Below are 11331 nucleotides of genomic sequence, written 5' to 3' on the forward strand. Positions count from 1 at the left end.
CCCTATCCAAAACTGACCACCTAGTAAGTTAGAAAAAAAAAAAGAATATGAAGGAAGACAAGGGATACATGTATCACTTACAATAAACCGTATAGCGGGTGTAAAATGGGCATTTTTCTTGCTCAAAGTCATGTCATTAATTTGGGCGGAACATTTTTGGCAAACGTGTTAGATAAAGGGTTTTATCTTCTGGATGCGTTTTCAGTACGTTTAATATATAAGCTTGAATACTGATTTAGGCAAGATTCTTAGTAAAAACCAACACCAGATGAGTCGCTTGTTTAACAACAGACTGAACAAAGTTATTCAGTAGCTTTACGCAAGAGTGCTTTAGCGAAAAAAAATTTAGCAAGCTACTTCAAAACCGCCAAAATGAGCTATAATAAGCTTCCCGCTAAAAACCCCAGCTTTGCGATAGAACAGCCTTAATATTTATTATTAAAACAAGAAGGAAGCTCCAAACACTTATCAAAGATGTTTCTTGGACCTTGAAAAATTGTAGCATATAAAGTTGTACATACTGAGTTGATTTAATTCATTTTCAGCATAGTGACTGACCGACCTGTCATATATATATATATCTTTGAGAAAAATGTTCAAAGACAGTGAAGTATAAGTGAACAAAAATTATTCTTGTTAACTAAATTGTAAAAATACATGCAAATAATATTTTCAGTTATTCTTATTAGTGTAAACTAATGTTAATGCTTTATTTCAAATTGTGTGATTTGCTGTAAATTTTGTTTATTCCATTTTGTATGAAGGGGCAGATCACTCGAACTGCAAAAACTACCACGGAATTAATTGCAACTCTTTCTCGAGCATTGGTTAGAGATTCCTTAGAAGTTCTAATCATTTGATGGCGATGTTTGTTTTTCTGTAAGAACTATGTATGCAGCAATTCATAACCCGTTCAAGTGTAGTTAAATTAAGTCAAAAGGAAATAACAGCACATGGCAGTAATTTCAGAAAATGAACCGTAATCCGAGAGATCACACACTTTTACGTGTTTTTTCATGAACGTGTCTTTTTATCGATATAAACCGAAGGCTCATAATAAAACATACCCAACTGGTAAGCATGGTTCATCAAATAATTTGATTCTTGACTTGACAACGGCTCTGCTAGCTTGGAATGAAAAACACTGCAAATGCTCTATGTAAAAAAGATAATAAAATAGTGTTCATCAAGTTGCCAATGAAAATTTAATGTAACATAATTTTACAATATAACATTTACAATCTATAGTAATCCGCCTACAATTTGACATTATACAATTTAATAAATTGTTAGATTCTTGATTTATCATATTAAGACTTCCTACAGAACTTGGAAACAACGATAAAGACTAGAAACTATGAGATTCAGCATAAAGTAAACAAGAAATACAAATACACAAATCAAGCCCGTTTTCAGCGAAATTCAAATACAATTAATTGGCATTAGATAGCGGATCGCATTCTTTTTTAAGACATTGAATAACTCACCTGTGCTTCTCCCCAGGAGGCCACTGTGTGAGTAAATAGATAACATTTATTGTGAAACTGCAGCCATCCCACCTCACAGCCTTCAGAGATAGAAAAGATAAATTCAGGACAAGTACTACATAGTAAAATCCATATAAATGTATATTTTATAAACTTTTCATTTTAGAATTTCAGAAGACAAGCCTACCAGAATGTAATATTTATGTGTCTGCACGTCAAAATATTTACATTTTGTAAAATGTTCTTCTATTTGAAGAAAAAAGAAAATACATTATCTAGTCTGTAAACTAAATACGGTTGAAATAAGTTTAAATTATTATGTTTATACTTACTTTCACTGAAGGGGCAAACTGTGACCAACCAAAATGTTAAAATAATAGTTCTCATGTTGCAAATAAGAATAAAAACACTCAATAAGGGATTAACTAAAATATATTCACTTGTTACATGCAAGTCAAACGATTGTCTTATCTTAGATCACAGACCTAAACAGGAATTAAAGATAACATGCATCAAATGTCAATTGGACAAGTTATATGTATTAATCGGTGCTGTAAATAACCGAAATAGGCAAATTAAAAAAATAAATTGTTATAGTAAATGCTTTGGAATTTATGGCCTCTGCACTCACATGTCTTCACCACACATTATATACAGAGACATGTCAATGAGTGCACTTGAAACTAAGCAGTCTTATCATCTTGAAGGAAATAGGTTCTTTTATGGCAGGCCATTTCGGTATTTACTGCCCTTAAGTGATATCATCTATTCAAATAAGTAATGTCACCAATTTCATTTGAATTGGTAATACATGTATCACATATTCGAATAGATGATATCACATATTTAAATAGGTGATATCATAAATTCAAAAGTTAAATATGTGATATCACTTATTGCAGTACTCTATAACAACAGAAAAAATATCATTGATTTTGGCATTTTGAGATGCCCCCTTCTGGAAAGCAGACGGTAGAATTTTATTTTTCTTGCATAAAATGTACAAAATAGTATTATTCATCAACTAATATAATTTGAGCAAAAAGTATATTGCAGCATTTGTATAATTTGCTTTGAAGTGCAAAAAAGTATTTTCCTGTGCAATCCTATATTGTTCAATTAATGTACCTATATTTTGAGGGTATAGGATGGTGCCTGAAAACAGACGGTCCATTTTCACTAAACTTGGAATGTATACTGAAATCAGTGTAAGGAACATATGGTATATATAAAGAAAATAGTTTCTCTGTAGTAGTTTTCATGCAATAAAACCTCTTCTCGGTTCCCTTAAAAGAAAAGTGAAAGTTTGAATTAAGAAGGGATTCTTGTCTAGTTTCTGACTAAATGAAATATTCAAAGTATGTTTGCTTATAAGTCTTTCTGTGAATTCTGCATTTCAAAGATCATATTTTTCTTTCCTCCTTAGAATTGTACCGTCATCTTTAAACAGAAATGGTAAACTGAATTAGAAATCTAGCAGGGCCTATATTTTGGCGAAATGGCGGCGTATGAAAATATCTCCTTTTCTGCTTCTGAAAATTACTACAAAACAAGGAATTTAGTTAATTTTTTTAAAAAAAATCAGCTTTAAGGAAATTTTATTGTAACTAATAATGAAAAAAATGTGCCAAAGTTTTGAAATATAAATAAATATCATTTTCCAAACAAACTACTGTAACAATATTGTTAGTTTTTGAAAGCCTCCAATCTACGAAGTGATTGCAGAAAAAAAATCATTAAAGTATTTAACTCTCATATAAACGTCCAAACCTTTATTTTGTTTCTTTACATGACTATTTCACCATATGTGAAAGTAAGAAAAAGTTAAATACTGCACTATAACATATTTTCGTTGGGTCAAATTTTTGTGGTTTGATGGAAAAATGTTGGTTTTGGGGATTTGATTTCGAGGACAAAGACCTGTTTAGAAGTTCTCTATATTAAATTTTACATTTCTTCATGGACATGAATTCGTGGGTCTCTTCGTACCTCGAAAACAACGAAAATTTAACCCCAACGAAAATTAGTGATTTCACAAATAAGAAGTATACAATAACTAGTATACCATAAGATTTAAGAAAAATAGAAGAAATACGGATAAGCTAATATATATTTCCATTAAACTATTCATCTCAATCTGGTAGTATCATCTGATAGACCTTATATGGTAATATCTTTTAATGCAAAAAGATAAAAATGTTATCTTTTGAAATAGAAGAAGGCATCACATGATTGGCAATAGTAATATTTTATCTTAATGTATCAAGGAAGAATATAATGACCTTGACCTGTCATTGCTTCTAAAATAAAACAGTCAATTTCAATCTAATCGATACTTTCACTTATAGTGATACTTTTTTTCTTGAATTTATGAAGGATATGGAGATAACGAACAGTATTCAATATCAAAGTCCATAAAACGATACAAAATAGGAGCAGAGCAAACAAAGACCTCCAAAACATCAGAGGTGGCATCAGGTGCCATGGAGGTGTGAGCATCCCCTGCCGACCGGTCACACCCGCCATGTACTGCTTATCATGATCGGGAAATAACGGAAAAATTCGTCGTCAATTCAGTGTTTCAATAATGGACTAACAAGTATGAAAAACGTCAGTCAGCATTTGACTCAATAAAAAATTGTGTTTGCTCACAAGGTAATTGTATTGACCATAGAACGTACGAAATGATGACTTTAAACGAGACTGCTGATATTTTTGTTTCATCAACTTGTCAATAATTTATCTCATTTAAGAAATTGTTCGTACGTACAGCATGCTCGAATCAACTGAGATATATAAACTCCGTATAAAGATGATGAAGGTATATTGCTGCATAAGAAAGGGAAGTTAGATATAAAAGTTAAAGTCATCACGTTTATCATAGAGCTTGGTTGTTAGATTACCATTAATGTCTTTTCAAGTAAAATATCCAAGTATGAAACAGAAGTGTCAGACTCAAATGTATCTTTTATTCCAAGCTCACCAGGAATTATCGTATCGACAGGAATGGAATTTACCTTGTTAACTGACAATACGTCGTCGATATATCTAAGGGTCGAGTTGAAGGCCACAGCAAGGGTTTTCTTCTTTTCAAACATAAGATTTTGCACAAATCATGCTTCATATGAATAGGTATAAGTCTGCTTATAAAGGAGTGCAATTACTTAGTTTTTGGTCATCCCTCGTATTCATGAATTAAACAAAGTTTTGGCCAAAAATTAATTTATGAGTTGAGTTGATACCCATTAAATGTATATTTGTATTACTTGAATGGCTACATATATTTAAGTCTCTTTGTAATGAGTGGTTCAAAGGACGTTCTGAAATGAAAAATTAACATCGAAGTGCATGTACATGTCATGTACATATGCAATGGTGATAATTGTAGTGACATAAATACTACAGAGGCTTATTGAAAATAAAGTTATTCCAATTCAGACTGAAATTGGTGAGTTTGCTCATTTATGGTATATGGCTTTATGTTATGTGTTATTAAATTATTTTAGATCTTTAAAAATAAATAATAATTTAACCATGCATTCAACCTTAACAACAAGATACGGTCTGATTTGATATTTGACGTACATGTAAACTGCTTTACTGTCTACAGTTTTATTATTATGTTGACATTTGCGTCAGCAAATTAGCTTTAACATGAATTCAGGAGATTTAGCCATGAGAGAAAAAGCATCAAGACACGTAGTGTTTCTAACCTGTTTAGATTTAGATCAACAATACAACAAATATTTATAGTGGTTACTGTATCGAAACGAACTGTCTCAATGTTAACGATTTAAATAATTCTTCTTATCACGATTGCCCTCCAGTTCGTCATGAAATTAGGGCGAATCACGACTTCATTAGATATACGTGTATGAGATATCAGTATTTTTTAAACAACAATTTATTTATTTATATGCGATGATATACATGTATTCAGGAAAATATTCATGACAAACATATCCAATTCATTATTTACCAAATCTGACTATCTTAGGCTGCAGTGATTAGACTTTTGCCTTCATATCAGTTTTTAGTGTTAAGTGTTATGTAAACATAGCAAAGTTTGGATTCAGAACCAAATCTGATAAATTTATATACTGGTCCTCTTCCCTTTAAGAATTAACCATAAATGAAATACACAAAATTCTTCTTATTTTTTCCCATATGAACGCATACGAGGGCTGTTCAATAAATAATGTCCGGAACTCTATGACATACAAAATAGAAATCATATGACATTAAGCTTGACTTTCTCTCATGATTGAATCATTAATAAATTGATTACAGTTTATTTGACCACTTTTCACCACATAGTTTCATCGTGAGAAGATGGAAGGCAAGGGCTATTCGAGACACAGCATTAAAAATGAATGGTAAAGAATCAGTAAACTAGGGTGAAGCTAAGCGATTCATGAAAGCAGCTGTAAAAATCGTTAAGAATCCCAAAGACATATTTACTGAAATATGTGAAATTCATAGCAACCAATGTCTGTTTTATAGACACACGAGCAGGTGGATTTCAATGAACAAAAATGATATAATGGGCATCAAGAATAGGTACCATCCTTGGCGACAAAGATTTACAACAACCAACGTACTGTCTGCCAAAAATTCAACAAAATATCACTGATGATGTTTGATTAACTTTAAGACACATAGCAAAATTGATGGGTATCATTTTGGGGATAGTTTACACTGTTTTAAGGAAACATTTGACAGTAAAAAAGGTTAGTTCTCAATGGTCACCATATGTTTTGAAAAAAGAGTGAGAACGACAGCGTGTAAGGATTTCTAAACAATTATTTAAGGGGGATGTACAAGCCATATTGGATCTAGTCTGGTGTAAAATAAGAAATACCAAGATTGCGCTTAATTCTCTACTAAACTAGCCCAAAGTTACTCAAAGTGCTAATGCACTAATTACCTACTGTTAGAGACCAAAATCAGTTAATAATTAAGTTTATTTTACTTTAATTAGGAGGAAATTAATCACGTTAGAACTGCGCAGCTACAGTATTCACGAGATGAAAAATGCATTGAATATAGTGTTAGTTTGATTCATTGATAATATGGCTACAACCATTTGTTTCGCTTTTTTCTTGTCATTATCCATAATTCTTGAAAATTTGATTTTTCATATGGGTGTCTTCCTGAGGCCATGTGTTTATTTCGTCCGCCATTCCTCTGTCACACAGAGTTCGAATAGCATTGGTTTTAAAATAAATGCGACCATAATAACATCAAGACAAGAAATTACTAAGTAATAATCATTAGGTTATATTACTTACTACTTTTATTTGTTGCATTGCATCGTCTGATTAATGATAAAAAAGCGATTTTATCCCCACTCCAGCAAATCGGGAAAAACTGTTCTGTTTACAGCTCGAGTTTCCTCGATAATATCATTCCACTGAGCACGTGGTTGGCATGTGCATATATCTGCTGTGGATAGATGCGTTTATTACCATGATTATATTTAATTTTTCATGGAACAAGTCTTTATGATTTGTTGGTTTCTTTAAAACTCAAGAAAAAAGATAAAAATGTCCTAAACATATGTGATTACGGCGGATCTTTTTTCTGTGGCGATAGAAGTTATTTTCAAATGGGGCACTGCAAGGAGGATGCTTAGCATTTAATTTGAAAATGTTAAACAATATGCGGTGCATGAAAAACAAATTGTAATTACATGTCTTACATTCGAAAAGTTGGTACATGTGTATATTTTGTTTAGCAGTTAGAAAGAAAAATTAGGCAGTTATAGGGTTTCCTTCAGGCACCTCACATAAATAGCTAGATTGTTTGCAATGAACCACACATTGTATGGAGTAATGTTTGGACATAAAAACGCATCATGTCTCATTATGTTGACAACATTGTTAGCTCTCGCTCATTGAACATACGAAGCTTGATAAAATATATGGAGTTGTTTCTTTGAAATTTAGAAGCAAGCACAATGTTTGCAAAGAAAAGTCCATTGCATATGCTATGTCTATCACGCAAAAAAAAAAAAAAAAAAGAGAGGCTACCCCCCCCCCCAAAAAAAAAATCCTATGTTTGTTTTTCAAAATAGTGCCAAAGATTCAAAAATTTTGCATTACTAAGCCTTATAAGACAATTTGTTATAAAAATATTTGGTTGCCCTCTCTCCCGATCTACTGCCTAGAAATGGCCCGACTCATTTTTTTTTTTACATCCCATTACATGTTTTTTTTTTCTTCCGTCAACGAATATGTTTAAAATTTTAGGAATTTTTTTCTCACCTATAAATACGGACCCATTAATTTTTCCCTGAGTTGGAAGGACCACCAAACGTCATTTTAAAGATGGTATAAAATATTTATTAATGTTGATTTCTTTCTTTACTCTGTAAAATTGTAATTTTGACAAAAAGGGCAAATAGAAAAAAGTTTTTTTATTCATTAAATCTCCTAACCCACTCTGAATGATTTCATTCCTTTTCAAATGTTGCTCCGCTAAAATCAAAATTGTAAGTGTTTATTTGACAGAGTATACGAGGGTAGATAAAAAAGTAAACGACATATCTCAGGTATTTGATAGTTATATTATTGTTGAAATATTCAGGTGTTTTTCAAAGTGTAAATTGGAGGTCTTTGATAGCATATTGCTTAATTAAAAACACATCCCTTTTCAAACTTGCTAATATATCACTGGGCAATATAACAAGTATCATATTTAACCATCTGCCTTCCTTCACTAAAACGATCTATCTAATCATTGATTGAATTTGTAGGAAGTTATTTGTCTTAATAAACTATGAACAAATTAATTCTTATATGCTACTTCAAAGGCATTTTAAGATATACCATAAATATTTTAGTCTTTTGTTAAACGAGTTCCACTGAGGCAACCATTTTTCGTCACAAGTACCTGCATAATGACGTCATTATGAGCAAAACTTTATTCAGCATATGCTATTTTATAGAATTGTGTTTGGCTATGTGTGCACCAAATTTGTTTCTAATCTGAATTTTGGTTTTGTAGATATAGAGATAGTTCGCGAACTTTTTGATCACCCCTCGTACTAGTAGGTACTAAATCAAGGTCATTCATATCGATTTTATGTGTTTAATTTCTTTGTGTTTCATTGGTGATAATTAAAATTTTGATATATATTATAAGTTATGTGTGGCAAACTTACAAACTCTTAATTCTTAACTTTGATGGTGCTCATTTTTCCTTACCTGGAATCAAAGAGTTTAAGATTTTTTCTTTGATATCAATAAGTACATTATTTAACAACTGTTCGATAATAATACTAAATAAATTACTTCAAGCCATACTATAATACATTTCCTCTTTTAAAAGTGTTCATATTATTTGAAATATTTTGCAACTGTAATTCTCTTCTACATTTAAAGATTGTTATGTCCCTTCATATTAAGAAGAGGTCTGGAAAACAAAATTTTGTGCTAAAAATAGACCACGTGCTGCTATCCATGAACTACTTTCATGGTTCTTTACACTCTTTTTTTGAAGACAACGATACCTTGTTTTGAACTTGAAATTATCATTTAAAAGTGCAAAATTTAGACATTTTCTCAACAAATGGTTGTAGCGAGAACATTGATGCACAGTTTGCATATTTTTTTTGGATTTTTTAAGGCTCTGCTGAATTCTGTAGGTGCGCAGTTCTAAGGAGCATATCAAAAGCATTTTTCTGCAAAAGTATAGATTATATATGCACAACATGCATTCAGTTATGAATATTTATTGTATCTTTATCATAAGGACTTAAAATTTGATCAAAATATGATGTATTTTAGCCATTTGAAGAAATGTTTACATTTTGTTCTCACAGCACTAAAGGTGGCCGTACATCCCCCTTAAAAAATCAAAAATTGTAGTTATCCAAGTGTGTTTGAAATTTAAACATATATATTGAAACTGGAATCCATTGCTTTGAACTCTCAAAACAAATTTACAATAAGATGCATTTGTCAAAAACAGTCAAGGTCTGAGAAGAAAAAAGAATTACAAAAGCACAAAACAGTTTTATATGCCATTTTCTCAAATATTAGTAGTCTTGTTGTTCAAATTCTTATTCGGGTAGGCAGCTCAATTTCTGGAGAAGTCTAGAAAGCAAATTTTTGCAAAACAATCGAAAAGTCTATGAGAGGATGGAATCAGAACCAGGAATACACTACATTAAATTTCTTCATGACATCGTTCAAACCAACACTCCATGAAGAGTAAAGGAGTTTTAGGGATAAACAGAAAGTTAATGTATTTTTCACACCAACAATATTTGCCAGAACTTTCACCCTTTGGCTTGTTTCATCTTGCCAACTTGAAAAAACACCTTTCAGAAAGATAAAACAAGTCCAGGAAATCATAGGATCTGCCATATTCCAGTATACGAAGGACCATACTAAAAATGTGTTCTTAAAACAACCAGATATTGGATAAAAATGTAACAAACATGTATTTTAATTAAAAGAGAATATTTGAGTAAAATCATGTAGGGTAAATGATTGAAAAGCGTTTTTTGTTTCTTTCCGAGCAGAGAGGACATTATTTATTGAACAGTCCTCGTATATTGATCCTTTTTGCAAATATTTTTCTTAAGATTATGTCAAGAAACAACAGGTCATAGAAAAGTAATGTCGCAGCTTCCGTAAAACCTTTAATAATCAAATGTTACAAGCGTTAAAGAAATTGCTATTTTTTGAAAACTTGAGATTATTAAATGTTTAAAAGCAGTTGTGACATTACTTTTGGATCAACCCTCATGATTTTATGTGAAATGCAACATGCAATTTAACAATGTTGATAAACAAAAAAAAAATCTTAAGAAAAACTTAATCAGATAAAAATTTAGAATGCTCTCCAAATTTTACCTTTTTAACATAAAGCAGGAGGTGCACAGTAATAAAATGTAATAAAGATTCTGTAAAAGTATCATTAAAATGTTAGAAAATATAAAACCCTCAAAAGAATGGCAGTATCCATGTTTTGCTATGAGAAACCAGAAATATAATCTTGAATCAAAAATTAAAATAGAAGGTGCACAATGGAGTTATGTAACAAAATGACCGACACCCCATCATTACACATTATTTTTTGTCCCTCGCTTTAGCATTGTGAAATACAAAATCCCTAGCACCACCTGTTCAAAAGTAAAAGTCGAAGATAAAGATTCTTTTTGAAAAGTAGGTCAAACTCGAAGGTGAAAGGGTCTGAGTTGTTGGTTTCTTAAGAAAGGTTTTATCACAAGTAATACATATGTGAAGGATGAAAACCCTAACCCTAACCGTTCACACAGACTTGCACGTAGGCATATTTTTCATGAAGCGCTAGCGCGCTTCATGAAATATGCCTACGTGACAAGTAACTGTGATTCACACACCAATAACTCACACAAAACTCAAAAACAGCCCTTAAATGAATGAAAGTAAACCAAAAATTTTAATTGATAATACATTGTCTATGAATCTCCGTCGAGTTGAAGGCCACAACATGTGTTTCTTCTCAATCTTAAGTTTTTGAATAAATTTTGCTTCAAAGAAAAATAAAAACAGCTTAAAATAAGCACGTTTAGTGCCCATTGAAATTCCAACAATTGTTGGAAAACCTGTTATTTACCATTGTATAAAGTGAAGAAAAGTCATAAAGTCTTATATAACTTTTGAATGATAGTGTAATTGTAATATCCAATTTTTAAATTTTTCTAATTAGTTTTTGAGAATCAGCATTTGATTTTCAACACTGAATATGCCGTAGAACAATTCGCCCGAGTTTTCTCTTTAGAACAGTGTACATTTTAGTAGAACATATGTACCTATATTTGCATTATAACGGAGTTTTAATATTGACGTTT

This window comes from Saccostrea cucullata, unplaced genomic scaffold, assembly GCF_032062105.1.
Source record: "Saccostrea cucullata isolate Sc308-1 unplaced genomic scaffold, CSIRO_AGI_Scuc_v1 ctg729, whole genome shotgun sequence".
Lineage (NCBI taxonomy): Eukaryota > Metazoa > Mollusca > Bivalvia > Ostreida > Ostreidae > Saccostrea > Saccostrea cuccullata.